Raw genomic sequence first — 22,036 nt, forward strand, 5'->3', positions numbered from 1 at the left:
AAAGGTCCCAGGGAAGGCTCCCTTCTGTCCTCTTCCAGCTGCTGGGGCTCCTGGGGCTCCCTGGCTGTGAGCGCATGACTCCTGCCTCCACCTCCATCTGCACATGGCCTTCTCTCCACGTCTCTGTGTGTCTTCTTCTTGTTTTCTTATATGGAGGCTGGTCATTGGGTTTAGGGCCCACACTAACCCAGGATGATCTCATCTGCAAAGACCCTTATCGCAATTAAGTTTACATTCACCGGAACCACGGTTAGGACGTGAACGTTATCTTTTGGGGAAGACACAATTTAACTCACCACAGGGGGGTTAACAACATTCTCATCATTCATGGCCATTAAGGAGAGCAGCCCTAGGCCTCAGTGTTTTAATTGAAAAGGAAAGACCACCCACTCACGCCTAAAAATCTCACCATTATGACTCCCCTCGAGACCGATTCCCACCCCCTGCAGGCTCTGGAAGCAAATGCTCTGGAGACAGGTTTTTCTCCTACCTAGGAGTTGCCCGAACTTCATCTATTTCTCAACTTCGTCGTGATTTTCATCTCCACAAACCACCTCATTAATGTTTTACCATCCACTTAATGTTCTCCTTCCAATGGATTTATTTTTAAAAATTCAGCCTCATCCTAAGCAGTAACGCCCTTGAAATTGGGGCTTTGATGTGCCCTTCTATTTTTCCTGATAAATACTCAAGCAATTGGAGCTTGCATATATTGATCTCTACTTTTGTGTCATAGCTGAGTCCTGGTGATTTCATCCTCACGTCAACCCTGCAAGGAAGGAAGTGTTATTACCACCCCCATTTTACAGTTGAGAAAATGGAGGTAGAGGAAGGGTTGGTAACTTGAGCCAGGTAATAAGGGACTAAAGGGAGAGCCCCGGGGGAAGGAACAGAGGAAGGAGAAAGCAGACTGCAGGCTGGTTCTTGGTATGGAAGGTGGATGGGGAAGTGAGAGGGCTAGAAGGGAACACAGCAAGCAGAGAAGGGAAGTGGAGTTTCAAGGGATGAAATAAATCCTGAGCCCAGAGGTGGAGAAGAAGGGCCGCCAGGTCCTCACTTAGCGGAAGTCTTGATGTTGCCAGGCACTGTGTTCCATCCATCATGATGAGACAGAAGTCTGTCCTAGAGATCAGAGTTTCACTCCACTGTTCAACATAGAGACTCAAGATGAAGATGAAGGGACTTTATTGAGAGCAGAGGGGGTCACAGCCACGCTGGCCCCGCCCCACCACCGGCCCTGGGAAAGAACTCCTTTGGAGGCCGGTCCCTTAGCCCCACCCCATCAATTCTGACAATGCCTAGCTGGCTGCCGACCTGAAATTCCTCTATCACCAGCTTAACTTCTCCCTGCCCCTGTCCAGATTCCCCCTGCGGATCCCTCAGGCTCGATCAGATGCTACAGGCTGGCCCAGAAACTGAGCGGAGCTGGAGCGTTCATTACTCACCTCTTTCATCACAGCTGCTGTAAACTGAGTGCCAGGCTCTGTGCTAGGCACTGGGGATATGACAGTGCACAAGCGGAAGTCCTGGCCTCCCAGAGGTGACATTCCTTGGAAATATTAGGGAAGACCAGCTGCTGCCACCAACAAGCCTTGAATCTCAGCCGTTTAGTTTTAAAAGGAAGAAAAGGTTTATTTCTCATTCTCATCCCAGGTGCAGGTTGGCAGGTAAGGGCCTGAGGGACCCTGCAGGTCCTTCCATTCAATGGCTCTGCCAGCGTGAGTCTGGCATTCTTAATCCATTGTGTGCCATGGACCTCTTTGGCAGTGTGGTGAAGCTTCTGGATCTCTTTGCGGAATAATATTTTAAAATTCTTCAATTGTCATTTAAAAATTAAAAACCTAGGACTATAAAGAATACCAATTATATTGAAACATAGTTATCCAGTATTTTTTTCAATTCATCACTTAATAATATGAATTCTTTTTAGCACATTAAATAACAAGACATAGTGGCAGGTCTGATAACGACTGTAATTTCAAAGTCGTAATGAGTGCAAATCTACAGTCAGCAAACCACTACAGACAGGCCAGATCGGGTAGACATGTTACCTATTTTTGTAAAGTTTTATTTTCACCCAACCATAGTCATTTATTTGTGTAATGTCTGTGGCCCCAACAGAAACTGTGGGGTCTAAAATATTTACTATCTGTGTCTTTACGGGAGAAGTTTGCTGGAAACAGTATTTTTGAGACATTGCAGCAACTGTCATGCAACATGAAGGCATTTATGATTTCCGGAGAAAAGGCCACAGGCCTTGCTGCCGCCATTGTGGCTTGTTGGCTACATTCATCATTGAAGAAAATGATAATTTTCAATTCAAGGGAGTAAAAATAAAGATGCAATTTTTAAAAAATCCAAATTCAAAGGTCTCTCCTCTGCCTTTTAGCCATAGATCTCTTGGGGGGGGGTCTCAGGACTGAGACCAGCTTAGAAATTCCAGGTTTAAAAACCCTAATCCTGCTGGGTGCGGTGGCTCACACCTGTAATCTCAGCACTTTGGCAGGCCAAGTTGGGTGGATCACCTGAAGTCAGGAGTTCAAGACCAGCCTGAACTGAACACCATGAAACCCCGTCTCTACTAAAAATACAAAAATTAGCCAGGCATGGTGGCGCACGCCTATAGTCCCAGCTACTTGGGAGGCTGAGGTGGGAGAATCGCTTGAACCAGGAGACAGAGGTTGCAGTGAGCTGAGATCACACCACGGCACTCCAGCCTGGGTGACAGAGCAAGACTCTGTCCAAAAAAAAAAACACACCTAATCCAGGGCCTCAGGGTTTCTATTCCAGATCCTCTGCACCCCCAGGTGACTAGGGAGGAAAATAAGTGTGGAGGATCCTACAGGAGCTTTTGTAGCCCCGGACTAAGGCTGGCGTCCATCACTTTCACCATATTCAGAACTCAGTTACAGTGTCGTGCCCAGTTTCAAGCGATGCTGGAAAATGCAGTTATGCAGTGTGCTTAACACAAGTATTTGGTAGAGCTAACAAAAGCAAACAAACAGGTACTATGTCAGATGGCGATGAGCGCTGCAGAGTCAAAGCTGAATGAAACGAAGAGCTAATTCTAGCATGAACCATGATTTTAAATAGTGTGGCCAGGAAAGGCGTCCCTGAGAAGGCAACATCGAGCAATGATCTGAAGATTCCAAGCCTGGGGATTTCTGGGGAATGGTGTTCCCAGCAGCAGGAATAGCATGTGGGAAGGCCCTGAGGGAAAAAGCAACTTTGATGATTTTGAAGGCCTGAGGTTCAATCACAGTGTATATTTTCATTGTCTGTTGCTTGTCTGTCTCCCCCACTAGAATACCAGCCCACGACGCAGACATTTTTGTCTATGTTGTTCGCTGCTCTTTCCTAAGAGCCTAGAGACGTGCCTGGCACGTAGTCCACACCCATTTATCAAATACTGCCAGAACATGGCACCATCTGCCTGCTCCAGGGAGACAGGAGTACAGAATCAGGAGGGCAGAGAGGTTTCCCAAGGAGACCACTCGGGGCCATAGGCCGTGGCGAGGATCAGCATTTCATTCTTTAGGAATAGGAAATTATCGGAGGGTTTTCAGCATCGAGGGATGAGCTCCAATGTTCATTTTGCAAAGATTACTCTGGCTGCTACCGTGCAAGGCCGCGGCAGGTGAAATCTCCGCGAAGTGTCTGACACTAAGAAGGGGAATCCAATCCAACAGCCTCTGGGGCAGTGAGTGAGAAGGTGTTTTGAGAGGGGAAGGGTGGGACCCGGAGGACCCCTCATCTTGGAGTTTCACTGCTGAGAAAGGCCTCGAGTTGGGCCTTTGGAAATTACATCTCAATGAGCTTTCTTCTCAGTCTGAAGGACCGAGGAGCTGCTGAAACAGAGCGGGCTCACCAGGTACAGAGAGGAGACTAATGGCACCCCGCGCAGCCGTACACACTCTCCGCAGGGTTCTAGGCAGCTGGAATCGCACAAACCCATCCTGTAAACACCTTACGCAAAAGCACAATTTGATTGCGCTTTGATTGATTTTTTTTTAGGTGGAGAGTTGTTGAGAGATTGATGCCGTTCGTGTAAACATGGAAAACAGGCTAACATTTCAAAACCCCGCTAGCTACGTCTTGTTAGGTTGGTGCAAAGCCATGAAAAGTAATGACAAAAACCACCTATTACTTTTGCACCAATCTGATCTATCCATAACTGGAGCAGAAAAAAAGGAGGTAGAAGGAGTGGGCCCCCACTGCTGAGAGCCTCGTGGGGACAGCCCTGGACAGGGAGCCCCTGGTGGAGCTACCGCTAGCTGGGTGTTCCTGGATGCGGGGCTGGTGTTGCCTGGCCACAGGCTTCTCCAATGAGAGCGATGACAGGAGCTAAGGAGCCGCCTGGAGCTCTAAGGTCCTGGCCGGGGGGAGACCCTGGGGTGCGACAAAGGGGTTGAGGGGCTCCCGCCCCGCCCCTCGCCCCCACCTTTCCCGCTCGCGCTCTCTCTCCAGCCCCACCGCAGCCCCAGACTGGAAAGCCCCAGGGAGGCCGCCACGGTAATGACCCCTCGACAGCTGCGCTCCCCGAGAAGCAGCCGCCCCCACCCCCGGGCCCCCGCCCTCCGCCCCGCAGCCTCGGGAGACAGGTTCGCACCTGCTCGGGGCCATTTCTCATCAATTAGGCCTTGGCAGCGCTTGAATGGGGCCCGGCTAGGGCGCGTCCCGGCCGCTCCTCCCCGCGACACCCCCGGCCTCTCCCTGCAGAACCCGGCTCGCAGATGGCAGCTCGGGCGCAGCTGCCCGCCGGGCTCGCGGGGGTCACAATCAGCCCAGTGTTCGCAGCCCCCAGGTTGGACAGGGGGGCGGGCACACCTGCGCGGCGCAGATGGCGCCGGGGGTGCAGCGGGGGGGGGTCCCTCCAGGGACCGGGAGGCGGGACGAGAGCGGGGCCCCCCTCGCCGCAAGTCAGTTCCTCTCGGAACTTGGAACCCTTCGGTAAGGGACCACCGAGAAAATGCCCAGGGGCAGCGAGACCCAGCCATGCCCCAGTCCTTCTCACTTCAAAAGGAGGGAGTCCTTTTTGGATAGTAGCTTGGTAACCTAAATGCCCAGCAACAGGGGATTGGCTAGAAACCGTGTGCTGCGATTCTGCGGGGCGCTGACCCAACCGTTAAAAACATGCCACAGAAAAGCAATCAGCGTCACTTTTGTTGTTGTTGCTGCTGCTGCTGTTAGGTAGGGTGTCCCTCAGTCACCCGGGCTGGAGTGCAGTGGCGCCATCAGTGGTTCACTGCTGCCTCTACCTCCCAGGCTCAAGCGATCCTCCCACCTCAGCCTCCCAAGTAGCTGGGATTACAGGCACGTGACACCATGCCTAGCTAATTTTTTGATTTTTGTAGGCATGGCGTCTCCTTGTGTTGCCCAGCCTGGTCTTGAACTCCTGCCTCAAGCATTCCTCCTGCCTGGGCCTCCCAAAGTGCTGGGACTATAGTCGTGAGCCACTGGGCACAGCCAGTGTAATCTTAATTTGGGGAATCTGAGTTTGAGCTCTGACACCATCTCTTTTGAGCTCTTTTGAGCTTGCTCAGGTCACTTCACCCTTGCCAACATCAGTTTTCTCATCTGTAGAATGGTGTAATAAGAGGCAGTTGCAGGAGTTAAATGAGACAATGCAGGAAACTAGCCTAGGAACTAACGAGCAGGAAACACCTAGTAAATGTTTTTCTTACTTTTTTTCTCTTTTTTTTTATTTTTATTTTTATTTTTTTTAATTTTTTTGAGATGGAGTCTTGCTCTTTCACCAGGCTGGAGTGCAGTGGACTGTTCTTAGCTCACTGCAACCTCTCACTCCCTGGTTCAAGCAATTCTCCTGCCTCAGCCTCCCAAGTAGCTGGTATTGCAGACACGCGCCACCATGCCCAGCTATTTTTTGTATTTTTAGTAGAGACAGGGTTTCACTATCTTGGTCAGGATGGTCTCAATCTCCTGACCTTGTGATCCTTCCACCTTGGCCTCCCAAGGTGCTGGGATTACACCTGGCCTCTCATTTCTTATTATACAAGTAATACATACTACTCACTATTAAGAATCCACATTTTATCTAATTATGTAAGATTAAAAGCTAAATTTCACCTCTACCTGAGATCACCATTGATAACAGTTTTGTGTTTTGCCTATGATTTTTTTTTTTTTTTTTTTTGAGATGGAGTCTCACTCTGTTGCCCAGGCTGAGTATAGTGGCTCACCGCAACCTCCACCTCCCAGGTTCAAGCTATTCTCCTGCCTCAGCCTCCCGAGTAGCTGGTATTGCAGATACGTGCCATCACGCCCAGCTAATTTTTGTATTTTTAGTAGAAACAGATTTTCACCATGTTGGCCAGGATGGTCTCAAATTCCCGGCTTCAAGTGATCCACCCACCTTGGCCTCCCAAAGTGCTTACAGGTGTGAGCCACCATGTTTGGCTGCCCCATAATTTTTTTCTACATTATATATATGTATTCCAGAATCAAATAGAAGCAGTTTCACTTAGAAACTGAAATATTGGACTCTGGGGCTAGACTTCCTGTGCTGAAAAACCTCACTCTTGTTTCCCTGCTGTGTGTCCCTGGGAAAAATACTTAACTTCTCTGGACCCCAGTTTCCTTATCTATAACCTTGTAGGAAAGTTGTGAGAATAACAAAAACCATTTCCAACAGAGCAAATAGAAATAGGAGATTTATTGTAGCTATGGTTTTGTAACTTTCTTCCTTGATATTTCTTAGATGTTTTCTGTGTTGGAAAATTCAAAGTAATATTCTTTTTAACAGCTGTAGAATATACCACCCTGCGGCAACATTTAAGCGGTCCTCTTCTAAGAAGGGCTGGGGCTGGTTCCCCATGCTGCAGCAAGCACTCTTGAACTCACTCCTTTGTGCCTGGAATGACAGTTTCCCTCATGTCAAGCCCTAGGGGTGGTATTTGCTGGATAAGGCCCATATGGTTTGGCACAAGCAGAATCAGAAGTAGGGTGAGGTGAGTGAAGCATTCTGGCATGAAATGTAACAGGATGCCCCCAAAACTCAGTAATCGAGATAAATTGTTGCAGTATTTCAAAAAATCGAAATTAATGCTAAAAACTATCCATGAGCAAAATATCAGAATTTTAAAGACAGCTTCTGGCAGTGCCATATTGGTCTCACTGAGCCTGTGGCCAAAGGAAAAGCATGCCTTTATGTACACATTTTAATGTATTCTTTAATGGTAATTTTCTCCCGGATCATTAAAGTAGTTGAAAAATGTATACTGAAAAGTTAAAAGTAAGCGTATTAAAACGCACAGAATTACTTATGTTTTATTTTATTTGTACCCCAAACAAAATTTGTATTAATTTTACTTTGCTGACTTCAATGGAACCAAACTCATCACTAATGTTTTCAAAATATACCTCTGGAAAGAAGTAACTTTTTGAAAAAAAAAAAAACAGACTAAAAAATAGACATATATATATATGTATATATGTATACACACACACATATATATGTATATATATGTATATATATATGTGTGTGTGTGTATATATATACATATATATATAGGCTAACTGGGCATCGTTGCAAATGTCTGTAGTCCCAGCTACTCAGGAGGCTGAGGCAGGAGGATTGCTTGAGCCTGGGAGCTTGAGGCTGCAGTGAGCAATGATCGAGCTGCTGCACTCCAGCCTAGGTGACACAGTGAGATCCTGTCTCAAAAATAATACTAATAATAAATGTTTAAAGTCATATATATGAAGCCTGCACATTTTCCCTTTGGCCTCAGGCTCCAAAATGACTCAACAAGGTGCTGGTATCATTAATTTGCCTTTGCAGAGGGTGGCACCAACTGATGCTTCCACTGACTGCAGGCTCCATTTGTTCAAGCACCTTTTGGGATTAAGCTGCTTTCAGCAAAAGGTCGTTATCCCCACATTTGGGCTCTCATCTGGGAGAAGCCAGGAGCTGGCATGCCTACCTGGGCTGGCTTTCTGTCCTCCCTTTCTTATGAGAGCTTCCCAGACGCCTCTGCCAAGCCTGGGCAGCTCAGGTTACCGCAGACTCTGAGAGCAGCCTTATCTCCGATCTGCAAAGCCCCAGCACTTCATTCTCAGGAAAACCTTTTAACTCTGGGGTAGACAAACTCTAAAAAACACTAGAGCTGCCTTGGGGGCAATGACAGCAGCTCCTCCATGGACTAGATCTGGGACTCCTACAGAAATAATCTCATGAATGTTCCCTTACCTGTGGTCAGCAAGACATGCTCCTTCTTTCATTTGTTTCTGTCCTCAGTGGCTATCCTAAGTCACCGCTCTGAGCAGCCCTGAGTCAAACCCTGGGACCAAAGAGAGTTAGTCATGGTTTCTGGAGCGCAAAGGGGCAGACGGACGGGTAAACAAGGAGTTTCCATGACTCTTTCATCTCTGTTATTATCTCACCACATTGTCCCCAGAGACTAGGGAGCACTTGGGCCAGATATAATTGGATGTCAATGGGCATCTCAATCTTAACATGTCTAAAGCAGTAATACTAATCACAAAACTGCTAGTAGTAATCGTAACAGTGTTTCCTGCATGAGGCAGTTGCAGGTGCTTTACATACTGTAACTCAGTCAGTCCTCCTCAGGACCCCCTGAAGTACAGCTTGCAGTTCCATTTTACAGATGAAGAAACTGAGGCATTAAGGGACTCAGTGGCTTACCTAAGTTCCTGCAGATGTTAAACGGCAATGCTGGGACATGAACCCGAGGGTCTGGCTCCAGAGTCCATGCTCTTAACTGTGATGCTGCAATCTTCAGTTCCTTCCTATTCCCCCTCCGTCTTCCACATCACAGAAAATGGCATCACTAAATAAATAATTAATAAATAAAACATGTATTCACTTTTTTATTCCACTTTTACCCAATTCTTTTCAAACCTGACTTCTCCTCATCACTCGAACATCAGAGATATCACACATTTCCGTTTTCCTGAAAGCAATCACTGAGAAAGGGATGTAAAGGTATGTCGTTTATTTAAGAGATGGGAGGTGATAAATCAAGAAGCAGCAGGAAAGCAGACAGAGGGGAAAAGTCAGCAGATACAGTGTGCCTTATCAAGTCAGCCACTGCAACAGGTGACCCCAGACAGCTTCATCCCTCCAACAAACTCTGGGAAACAGTGCAAAGCACACACCTCAGAATTATTCTGCCCACACTTTGAGGGAGCTGGGATATTGATACACTAATTCCTGAGAGTCATTGGTTGAGACGTACTGGGGAGGGGGGTGCGGTGTTGAATCGTGGGCGCTTCTTCCAGCCAGAAGCAAGTCCTTCCAGTTTCAGGGGGAGAAGAAACCCCAGGTAAAGATGCAGGTACTGGCAATTAAAAGTCACTAGAGCATTGAGGGACCATTTCCTCATCCCTCACCTGCTCCTTCTCGTCTCTTTCTCCTTGTACATAAGACACAGAAGAAAAGGAAACCAATACAGAGTATATTACCAAGCAGGTTTTCACCGTGAACAAATAGAGCTTAATCCCACTGGGGTGCTTGGGGAGGCGGCACTCTGTGCCTCAGAGTGATCCCACCTGTGGGGAGAGGGAGTGGAGGTATTTATCCTCCACCCCCGACTTCTGATTGGTTGAGAGCTGCTTCTGGGGCATGAACCCATCAGCACTTCTGGCTTGCTCTGAGCATGAGCCAAGTGTGCTCCAGGGGCCAGAAAAAGAGCCTCAGGTGGAGCAGTGCAGGTGTTTGCAGTAAGCGTTTTTGGTGAGAGGAAGACAGTACAAGAGGATAGAGAAGGAGCAGCACCAGTGGCTGCTTCAAATAGCTTATTCATCAGAAGGCGAACCAGATGACAGCAACCATTTAGTAAGCACCTACTGTTTGCCTGACTTCACGCTGAGTGATTTCTTTGTACAATTTCACTGCAAAACTTGCTCATCTATCACTATATTAAAAAAAAAAGAAGAAGAAGAAGAAGAAGAAGGCAAAATTTAGAGAAAGTAGGACTTTACCTAAAGCCACATATCCAGCTAAAGATGGTGGACTCAGGATTATAACCAGGTCTGCCTGACTTGCAAGACCCAATATTTTTTGCCCCGTGCTATTTCTCTGCGTCTCTGAGATTCACGATTCCCACCAATCTGGCCTATTGGATAATATGTACCAAGGCTCTTATGAGTGCCGAAGTGAATAAAATGCTAATCCTCATCAATAGATTAAACTGAGAAATGCTTAAACCAGAGATCTGCCTGCAATAAAAGCAATTGGGTTACTTCTTTGTAATTTGACTGCTCACATGAGCCCAGGAACCTGCGTTATAGCTTTACAAATCTGTGATAATTTCCTTCAACTTTTCCATTTTATTGCCGCCATTAAAATCCCGTTGTGTTCTTAAAACAGGAAAAAAAATGATTAAAACAGATGTGGCTCTTAAAGTTACAATATGAATTTTACAACCCCAGGTTTTATGATACCGAGAGAAACTTCAGCCACCAGGGTCAGAGGCAAGAAAAATGGGACCGGATTTCTGAAATGGGTCTGGGAGGGCGGGGAAGGAGTAGGGTGAGAGGTTCAGAATGACAAAGACAGCCAACAGAGCTAATTTCCTGATGCTTACTTTTCTCCCCAAACTCTGGGGATCAACTGCAGAATGTCAGCCGCCCCTCTGCACCACAGAGCCTGGTCCCCACAGCTACTGAGGTTTGGCTCACCGCTTTCCATCCCTCCAACCTCACTTCCAGGCCACCCCCACGCCCCCACCAAATCATAGTTTTCCAGTTAAATAGGCCACAGTGATCTTTGTTTTGTTTTTAGAAGCAGTGTTTTATACTAAAGAGAGCATTCAGACCCAAGTTCTACTCCCAGACCTTCAACTAATTCACTATGTGACTTGGACAAACCACTGGACTCTGGGCTTGCATCTTTTTCCTCTACAAAACGATGTTGTACCAGATTTCTCCATTCTCTCTTGGCACTGCAATTCCATGACCCGCATCTGCAGAAATGCAATGCTGGACACAAAGAAAGCTCTGAATATTTGTTGCCAGAAGAAAGAAATGATTTTCTAAACATGTCTGTATTTTTCTTTTGCAGAGAATGAGGGGGTTATTAACTTCTACAAATAACCAAAGAAAGAAGGAAAGTAACCATGAAATTTGTTTCCTTCTTTTTAACAAAAACAGTAAGGTGAGAATAACAAAGGTTTTAAAGAGCCCATACACAGCGGTGATAAAAATGTGCAGAAACGGGAAGTCTTCTATACTGTTGGTGGGAAGGTAAAATAGTACAATATTTCTGGAGAGCGACTATCAAAATGTTAAAAGCGTATATACTTTGAATCCACAATGTCACTCTCAGGAAATCATCCTAAGGAAATAATCAGAAAGACATATTTAGAGCACAAGAAAATACAATATGAAGTCCGAGGAAAGGAGAGAAAAAGAATATAAACATTTATATACTGCATCATTTAAATTGTATGCTTTAAAAAAAAAAACTGCATAGAAAATAACTGAAAAGAAAACATCAAAATGTTGCATAGAAGTGGCCGGGTGTGATGGCTCATGCCTGTAATACCAGCACTTTGGGAAGCCGAAATGAGCGGATCATTTGAGGTCGAGAGTTCAAGACCAGCCTGGTCAACACAGTGAAACCCCGCCTCTACTGAAAATATAAAAATTAGCTGGGCATGGTGGTGGGCACCGTCTGCAGTCCCAGCTACTCCAGAGGCTGAGACAGGAGAATCGCTTGAACCCGGGAGGTGGAGGTTGCAGTGAACTGAGATTTTGCCACCCCACTCCAGCCTGGGTGACAGAGCGAGACTCTGTCTCAAAACAAAACAAAACAAAACAAACAAAAAGCATCTCCGGTTAGAAAGACTATGAATTATTTCTATTTTCTTCTTTATATATTTGAACACTGCTCTCACTCCCTGTCTTCCTTCAGGTTCCCGCTCCAATGTCACCTTGTCATTATTTTTCTTTCTAACAACACAACCAGCCCACACTGTTTGAAACAAATCAATCAACAGAGATTAGTTAAAATAGCAAAAATCCACACCTTAAGCTTTAATAGTTGGGTGAGAATCTTCCCATGCACGTTTTTCCCTCCATACTTATACAAACAAATGCCAACAAACAGTCACATAAATCAGTTTCTCACCCTTTCCAAAATCTGATTAATCATATGCATTGTGGACCCCTCTCCAGGTTGACAAATATTGATCCAATTCAAACTACAACATAGAAGTCACGGTATGAAAAAATACAATTTATCAGATTATTACACTGTGTCCATCAGGACATTTAGCTGGTCCTCAATCTGTGTCTGTATAATCAATGCCACAATAAGAATCCTTAGTGATATATCCCGTACTGATAATTTTATTTATGTAGTATGTAGGATAATTTATTATGTAGGATGGATTTCCAAATGTGAGACTTCTGGGTCAAAGGTTCCAAGCATTTTATTTATTATTTATTTATTTATTTATTTATCCTTGAGACAAAGTATCTCTGTCACCCAGGCTGGAGTCTGGGTGGGTCACTTGAGGTCAGCAGTTTAAGACCAGCCTAGCCAACACTGGTGAAACCCCACCTCTGCTACAAAGACAAAAATTAGCCAAGCATTTTAAATGTAATAACACTTTCATAATACTTTGAGTTTAATAATACTTTCTAACAATACTTCAAGAATCATTGTAGCAATTCACATTTCTTCAGGAAGGTATGACAGTTCCTTTCCATCTTCACCAAGCTGAAATGTTGTCAATCTTCTCAATTTTTATCAACAAAGGAGTATAATATACTCTATTACCATCTAGACATTTTTGACCATAAGCAAGGTTACAAATGTTTTCAGGCATATTGGTCATTCTGTGAATACACTTTTTCCATTTTGCTGTTTAAATGTTTATCTTTTTCTTGCCAATTTCTAGGAGCTCTCAATAGATTAGGGACATTATATCTTCGCCTGTCATTTTTTGTTGCAAATCCCCCCCCATGTGATCCTGAGCATATATAAATATTCTCTAACGTATTATTCAAATGTTTTTGTTGTATTCCTACATTTAGATATTGATCCATCTAGAATTATTTTGTCATATACGATAGTATGAGGTAGAGTCTAACCTACCTTCTTATTAATGGACAGACTCTTGAGTCAGCACCATTTGTAAATGAAGTAGCCTGTTTCTGTTGAATATAAATGCCACCTAAACATATATTTAAAATATATATACATATATTTATACATATAAATACATATACATAAATTTCCCAAATGCACTCAGATTAATTTATGGCGTGCCTATAATGTTCTATTAATCTATTTGTTCTTCTTTTTCTTTGACTAACTTTCTAGTAATTCATCAGCTAGGGTCCTAGCAGGAAGCAAACAGTCTACTCAAGTGGTACAACAGAGAAGGGATGGACAAGCTTTATGAAAGCCAACAAGGAGTAGGGCAGTATGCCAGGGCCAGCGACAGAGGGAGCTGTCCCTAGGGTGTGCTGAAGGAGGCTCACACTAGCTGGCAGGGGCCAGTCGTTATCGACACGCAACCTCACATTAGTAGCTTTAAATCAGCATGCTGGGAATACTTACACCAGTGAAATCGGCAAATGCTGTACATCAGAGCTTCATGCCCCCAGAGCTGTCAACAGTTACCAGCACACCTCTGGGAGGAAGCGTTTTCTGGAATCTGGGGAGCAGAGTTCTACAGAAAGGGCTGTCTGCCAGGAACTATGGTCTTCAGTAAGAAAGAGGCAATCCACTCACTGTAACCCCCCAGGGAAGGAGCTGGGGAGCAAACATTCTGACTTGATCTCCTCCTGCCCGCCTGTTCCTTACGGTACCACCCACTGCCCAAATCCAACCACGTATAAGAGGATGAGGGAGCTAGGAACGCAGTCACAGGGGTCAGGTTTGGGGCAGGGTAGAGAAGGGCAGAGACAATTGGAAATGTCCAGCTCAGGACCATTTTCTACCCCACCCAAGGCTTCATTTAAAAAAATTTCTTGGTGATTTTTATCCACCTCCAGAAAAAACTTTGCTAAAGAAAGGATTGGAATTTTATACAATTGAAATATTAATTTGGGAAAGATAGAAATTTTATGAAACTCAAAATTTCACAAATTTTAAATGATATAAAATTTGAAAATTCTAATGTCTTTTTCAAATTTGAAATTTGAAAGTACATGTTTTTCCACTTACTCCTTTTATTTAGGCTTTTAGTTTTTGTTCTCTAATTAAAATCTTACAATCATTTCCATATGGGTCTTGGACTTTGCTTGTTAAATTTCTTTGTATTTATAGTTTTGATCACTGTTATAAATGAAATATTCTTCAGTGTTCATGCCTATTTCTAATAAAAAGAAAGCTATTGGTGTCTTCATATTTAGTACATATTCAATCAGTCTATAAATTGCCATTTACAAAAATCAAATCCTCATGTGAATACTATTTTGTAAGTAGGTTCTTTTAAATGTTCTATATTTACAATTATATCATCTGCAAAAAAATGGTAACTTCAAATATTTATGCTACTTATTTTATTTTCTTATATAATTGTATTAGCTAAAAACTTTGAAAGGACAGTGTAGACAGTAGCCATCCTGTCTTATTTCTCATTTTATTGGGGCTAATTCATGTTTCATGGTAAAATATTAGGTTGATGCAAAAGCAGTTGCAATCTTTTCCGTTAAAAGTAATAACAAGAACCACAGTCACTTTTGCACCAACCTCATACTCTGCCTACTGTTAGTTTGTACTAAATATTTTTATTTTATTCATGTAGTTTCTTTCTGCAAACAGCTGTAGAATTTGATCAAATGCTGCTCCAGCATTTTTCAAATACAAAGTCTGGCTTTTCTCCCTTAATTTGCTGATGTAATGAATTCTGCCAGCTTTCCTAATGATGAGCCATTCCTGCCCCCCTGAAACACAGATTATTTGCTCATAAGATAATATTCTTTTAATATGCCACTGAATTATATTTGCTGACACTTTATTGACAATTTTGGCATCTTTATTCATAAGTGAACATGATCTTTATTCATAAGCAATTTGTTTTCCTAATTGTATTCGGAATGCCAAACCTTAGCAGGAAGGTTGATCTTTATTTTGGATAAATGATTTGGGAAACTTTGCATCAAGTTCTGTAGACTGAAGCACTTTGAATAATATTTTGGTAAATTTTTTTTTGTTTGTTGTTATTGTTTTGAGACAGAGTCTTGCTCTGTTGCCCAGGCTAGAGTTCAGTGGCATAAGCATAGTTCATGGCAGCCTAAAACTCTTGAGCTGAAGCAATCCTTCCTGCTCAGCCTCCCAAGTAGCTAGAACTACAGGTACACACCCTCTATGCCCAGTTTGTTTATTTGTTTGTTTGTTTGTTTGTTTGTTTGTTTGTTTTATGGAGACAGAGTCTCCTTACATTCTTCAGGCTGGTCTCAAACTCCTGGCCTCAAACAATCCACCTGCCTCAGCCTCCCAAAGTGCTGGGATTACAGGCATGAGCCATCATGCCCAGCCCATTTTGGTAAACATTTAATAATGTTTTTGCTTTTTCTTCTGGTTAGTTGTCTTTTTATATTTTTGACCTCAAGTCAATTTTGACCAGTTATGTTTTGCTTAAAGATCGCTAATGTTTCCTACATTTTCCATGGTTTTGCTTTGAAGTTCCATGTTTTTTTCTTATAATTATTTTACTTTTTCCTACATTTGTAATTATATTTCCCCTTTCATACTGACACACATGATTTCCTTTATTTTTCCTCACAAGGGACTTTTCTAGGTCATTTTCCCCCTGCAAAGAACCAACTTTGTTTCTTTGCTCCCAGAGTCTTGGTTTGTGCTTCCTGTATGGCAAGTTAGGAAGGGAATTTGGAGTCAAATATCAGTTCTGCTGCTTAGCAGCCAGGGACATCGGCAAATCATTTACCGGCCTTGGTGAGCCTCCAGTTCTTATCTGCAAATAAGAACATGCCTCACTTCCAGGGTAGCAATACAGGAAAAATAGAACAGAGCCTATAAAGCACCCAGCACAACTCCTGACACACAATAAGGCAGTGACAGTGGTATTATTCAGGACTCTCCAAAGGAGAAGAACCAATAGGAGATATAAATATAGGCTCATGTGATTATAAAGACTGGCAAGTCCCCACATCTGCAAATGGAGTCACAAGCTGAAGGCCCAAGAAGGAAGAGCCAATGGAGTAGTTTCAGTCCAAAGGCCAGCAGACTCATGATCCAGGAGAAGCTGACATTTCAGTTCAAGTCTAAAAGCAGGAAAAAGCCAATGTCCAAGTTCAAAGGCAGTCAGGCATGAGGAATTCACTCTTACTCCAGGGAGAGTCAGCCTTTTTTTACTCTATTGAGGTCTTGTACTGATTGGATGGGGCCCACCCACATTAGGGAGGGCCTTCTGCTTTGCTCAGTCTATAGATTTAAATGTAACTTCATTCCAAATATCCTCACAGAAACACCCAGAATAATGTTTGATCAAATATCTAGGCACCACTGGCCCAGTCAAGTTGGCATGTAAAATGAACCATTAAAATAGTCACCACACACGTCACCTAGCCTGGACTGTGTGCCCACAGGCACATGTGCCTCTCTGCCTGAGCACTGCCCGTGCTTTATTTATTTTATTTGTATTCATTTTGTCTTACATTATATCTGCTAGTTTGTTATTAGTCTTCTCCCCTATAAATGCCCTAGTGGAAGCACATGGTCTCGGATAAGAAACTGAGAGATGGCCTCAAAGCGCCTCCAACTGATAACTAACTTCAGCCAAGTGGAAGGATGCAAAATAAATATACAAAAGTCATTAGCATTCCTATACACCAACAACAGCTAAACTGCGAGCCAAATCAGAAAGACAATCCCATTCACAAATGCCACAAAAAGAAGAAAATATCTGGGAATACAGCTAACCAGGGAGGTGAAAAGTCTCTGCAATAAGAATGATAAAACAGTATTCGAAGAAATTAAAGAAGACACAAACAAATGGCAAACCATCCATCTCATGGATAGGAAGAATCAATATCATTAAAATGGTCACTGCCCAAAGTGATTTACAGATTCAGTGCTATTCCTATCTAACTACCAATGGCTTTCTTCACAGAACTAGAAAACGTATTTTAAAATTCATATGGGACCAAAAAGAGCCTGAATAGCCGAGGCAATCCTAAGCAAAAAGAACAAAGCTGGAGGCATCATGTTACCTGATTTCAAACTATACTACAGGGCTACAGTAAATAAAACAGCATGGCACTGGTACAAAACCAGATGCATAAACCAATGGAACAGAACAGAATCCAGAAATAAGGCTACACAAAGCTGACAAAAACAAACAACATGAAAAAGACTCCCTATTCAATAAATGGTGCTAGGTAACTGGCTAGCCATATACAGAAGATTGAAGCTGGCCCTTCTTTGCACCATACACAAAAATCAACTCAAGATGGATTAAAGACTTAAATGTAAAATCCAAAACTATTAAAAAAAAAAAAAGCCCTGGAGGAAACCTAGGCAATACCATCCTGGACATAGGAATGGGCAAAGATTTTCATAACAAAAACACCAAAAGCAAAAATTGACAAGTCGGAGCTAATTAAATTTAAGAGCCTCTGCACAGCAAAAGAAACTATTAACAGAGTAAACAGGCGACCTACAGAATGAGAGAAAATATTTGCAAATTATGCATCTGACAAAGGTCTATATCCAGCATCTACAAGGAGCTAAAACAAATTTACAAGAGAAAAACTACCCCATTAAAAAAGTGGGAAAAGGACATGAACAGACATTTCTCAAAAGAAGAACATACATCAGGCCAACAAGCCTATGAAGAAAAGCTCAATATCCCTGATCATTAGAAAAATGCAAACCAAAATTACAATGAGATACCATCTCATACCATTCAGAATGGCTGTTAGTAAAAAGTAAAAAAAATAACAGATACTGGCAAAGTTGCAGTGAAAAGGGAACACTTGTACACTGTTGGTAAGAGTGTAAATTAGTTCAACTATTGTGCAAAGCAGTATGGCGAATTCTCAAAGAGCTAACCGTAGAACTACTATTCAATCCAGCAATCCTGTTATTGAGTATATACCCAGAGGAATATAAAGCATTCTACCATAAAGACACATGCACACAAATGTTCATTGCAGCACTATTCACAACAGCAAAGACATGAAATCAACCTAAATGCTCATCAATGACAGATTGGATAAAGAAAATGTGGTACATAGGTGCCATGGAATACTATGCAGCCATAAAAATAACAAGATTACATCTTTTGTGGGAATATGGATGGAGCTGGAGGCTATTATCCTTAGCAAACTAATGCAGGAACAGATAACCAAATACTGGTTGTTCTCACTCATAAGTGGGAGCTAAATGATAAAAACTTATGCACACAAAGAAGGAAACAATAGACACTGGAGTCTATTTGAGGGTGGGAGAAGTGGCAGGTGCAGGAAAGATAACTTCTGGGTACTGAGCTTAATACCTGGGTGTTTAAATTGTATGTACAACAAACCCCCGTGATATGTGTTCACCTATGTGACAAACACATGTACCCTCGAACATAAAATGAAAGCTATAAAAAAGAAAAAAAAAAGAAACTGAGAGAAGAATTTCAAATTTATATGTAACTCACACACATCCATGAACCCCTATATTTAACAACCGGTGTTCCACTTAAAGAAGCATGACCCGGCCGGGTGCAGTGGCTCATGCATGTAATTCCAGCAATTTGGGTGGCCGAGGCGGGCCTATCACAAGGTCAGGAGTTCGAGACCAGCCTGGCCAACATGGTGAAACCCTGTCTCTACTAAAAATACAAAAAATTAGCTGAGCGTAGTGGCAGGCACCTGTAATCCGAGCTACTCAGGAGGCTGAGGCAGGAGATTCGCTTGAGCCCAGGCGATGAAGGTTGCAGTCAGCTGAGATCACGCCACTGCACTCCAGCCCTGGCAAAGTGAGACTCTGTCTCAAATAAAAATAAAATAATTAATTAATTTAAAAATAAAAATAAAGAAGCATGACCCAAGCAGAAATATCAATCTTCCCTCATAACTCTAACAAATTGGATGTGGGAGGCAGTATTTAGCCACTGATAACTCTTATTATAAATTCCTTGTGTTCTTTTATGCTTTAGCACCCTGAAACTCTACCTCTCAGTTATTTTGCGCTGTTCCTGCTACTGGTGTATGTGCCCCTCCTCCGCTTTGATAAATCACTCAAGCAGCACTGGCTTTTCTCCTCTTTGGAAAGCAGAAGAACAAAGATGAGGGTATATTTGCCACCTCTTTTTACATCCTTCAGAGTAAAACTGACAGAGAACAGCAGAGCCACGTGATTTCGTGGGTCTGAACCCTGCCCAGTCGCCCTCCTACTCAGACTCTAAGGCTGAGCATGTGACTCAGGCAGGGCCAATCATCATAGTTTATTCCCCTGGCCCCCGGGATCATTTCAGGGATGGACACATGACTCAGCCAATGGAATGAGACTCAGTGCTTGGATTTACTAGGGGAAGAAAAGCTCTCTTTCCACAGGAGTGGTTAGGCTGGCAGGAAATAAGCCTGGGGTTGCTGGAGGCATCTTTCTACCACAAGCCTGCCTGAGAATGAAGCTAAGGCAGAGGTAAATGGATCGGAAAGATGGACTGAGATCAAGACCTTAGGATTAAGCACCTGGATCCAGTCAAGCCTGAAGCCATTGCCTCTGGATTTATCTGTTGTATAAACCAATACAGGTCAGTTTTAGTTGCGTTTCTATCACTTATAGCTCAAAGGGACCCAAGTAACTCTGAGAAGTAACCTATGAATTCACTGGCAGTTGATTTTTTCACCCAGAGATCCCCTCTCTGTTTCCATAGGCTCCAATGCTTTCATTACTGGGTACCTAATCCTGGCATACAGAAATCATCTCTTCTCTTGTCTGTCTTCCCCCAAATACTGCAGCTAATACTTCCCCCAAATACAAATAAAAAAGCCAAAACAAACAAATAAACAAACAAACCTGGCTTCTTCATTTCTGTGCACTCTAAGCCTAGTCTAGAATCCAGAACACACAGTTACCGGGAGCCTGCAATGTGGTAAGTTCCTTCTCTTCTCAACATCAATGCTTCCTACCCCTTAGGTATTGGGGATGGTAGTATTGTCATCCCCAAATTACAGGCTGGGAAACTGAGGCACAAAGTAAACACTTCTTAGGAACTTAATAGGTAACAGACTCCAGATGTCAACCCAGGCCTCTCTGACTTTAAAGCAGCATTTGATAAACACTTGTTGAATACATGAATAACCGCAGGCTGACCTTGACATTGATCCTAATGAAATTTTAGCTTTAGTTCTTACCCACAGATCTTGACATTGGCGAGCCTTCAGAATTTTTCCAGAAGGTACTGCAGAGCCTGGAGCTTCTTGGGCAGCTGGTCCAAAGCGGATGAGGGGTCTCCTCATTTCTTCCGGGACTTCAAGCCACAGCTCCCTGGGCTGCTGTTCTGAATAGCTTCCCCCTGCCCTAAACTCTGGGATGCCTTCACAAAGCAGATCTCAAGTTTTATTGTGTTTTAGGAGGTCTTCTTCCTGAATCCCCAGGCTCTTAATGCTGCTTTCATCCCATCAAGCACCCCAAAGACCTCAGCCTCTCTTCTCTGTCCCCAGTCTCAACACTCCCCTGTCCCGAGTCCCATGCTCTCAGCTCCTGTTAGACATCTTCCTCCTTCCAGGTCCTCAGGACACACAACCTGCTTCAGTCCCCAAATCAGGGCACATTACCTCTCATGCCAAAGTCTGCACGTGTCCTGCCATCCACGCGAAGTTCTCCTCCTCACCCCAAAGCCCTTGACCCTTGTAACCTCTATTCACCATACAGGTGGCTGGCCAAATACATCTCCACAGGGAATTCCCTGGGCACCCCCCACCCCCAACCCAGGTACACCAGAATCCTCCGTTTTGCCTGCTTTTGCTGTTCTGTACTTCTCCTTAATAGCACCCAGTGCACCTGTAATGACCCACCTGTTGAGTGCCTGCACACCTCTAGACTGTGCACACCACGAGGACAAAGAGATGCTATGCTGGTTTCCAGCCACATCTTCACTCTGGAACAGGCCTGAAACGCAATAGATCTCCACAAATACTTACTGACCTACCAAATGAATGACAAACTAATTTGTGCTCAGGTCTGGAGGATTCTGATGGGTTAATGATCAGCCCCCCTCAGATTACAAACTCATTTGCAATCCTCTGAGCCGAGGTCACACTTCCCATTGGTACAAAAATCCCTATGTAACTTTGCTTCTTTCTCCCCTGAAAACGCCATCCTCTCTGTGCCTTTAAAAGAAGAAGGAGGATAGTAAAAGCAAAGATAATAATAACACATGCTTATCACTCCCAAGCCCTGTGCTAAGCCCTGAGCACATTTCAACCCACTGAATGTTCCTATAAACCCTGTAAGATAGACTACAGTTTTTATCTCCATTTTACAGACAAGGAGACTGAGGCTCAGAAAGATTAAGTCAGTTATTCAAGGTCATACAGCCGGTAAGCAATGGAGCCAGACAGTCTAACCCCAGAAAAACCTCATATAACCACTAAACTATATAATAATAACTTCCCAACATTTTTTACTGTGACTCATAGTAAAAAATGCTTTTTATATCATGACGCAGTTCACACATATGCACTTACCCACAAAAGACTGAAACAAAAGTTTCATGAAGCAATACTTAGTTTTATTATGTGCTATGCATTCTATTTCCTTAAAAATAAATGATGGTCAAGATCCAAGTTAGTTAATAGGCGTACATTACAGGAGGTTAAAATTAGGTATGTACCACATTTGCATATACAGTACTGCTTTTTATTAGGGTTTAAATGAAAACACATACTTATATGTATAGATTATCTCTTAAAAGATACCATGGCAGGCAGAATAACAGCCCCCTAAAGAGATCCAAGTCCTTATCCCTGGAGGCTTTGAAAATGTTAGGTTATATGGCAAGGAGGAATTAAGGTGTGGATGGAATTAAGATTGGTAATAAGTTGACCTGAAGATCAGGAGATTATCCTGGGTTATCTA

The 22,036-nt window shown here is 43.3% G+C and overlaps 1 long non-coding RNA gene across 1 annotated transcript; it reads right to left on the minus strand.

Annotated features, from left to right (window-relative positions):
* Positions 1-7,579: 7,579 nt before the first annotated feature.
* LOC141585539 (uncharacterized) lies at positions 7,580-21,086 on the minus strand. The gene is made up of 3 exons (XR_012519084.1): positions 20,311-21,086; positions 8,666-8,810; positions 7,580-8,300 (listed from the first exon to the last, which is right to left on the minus strand). It is a non-coding gene; the product is annotated as an uncharacterized LOC141585539 (long non-coding RNA).
* Between the last annotated feature and the right edge of the window lie 950 nt (positions 21,087-22,036).

The sequence above is a fragment of the Saimiri boliviensis genome, chromosome 9 (genome assembly GCF_048565385.1).
Source record: "Saimiri boliviensis isolate mSaiBol1 chromosome 9, mSaiBol1.pri, whole genome shotgun sequence".
Taxonomy (NCBI): Eukaryota; Metazoa; Chordata; class Mammalia; order Primates; family Cebidae; genus Saimiri; species Saimiri boliviensis.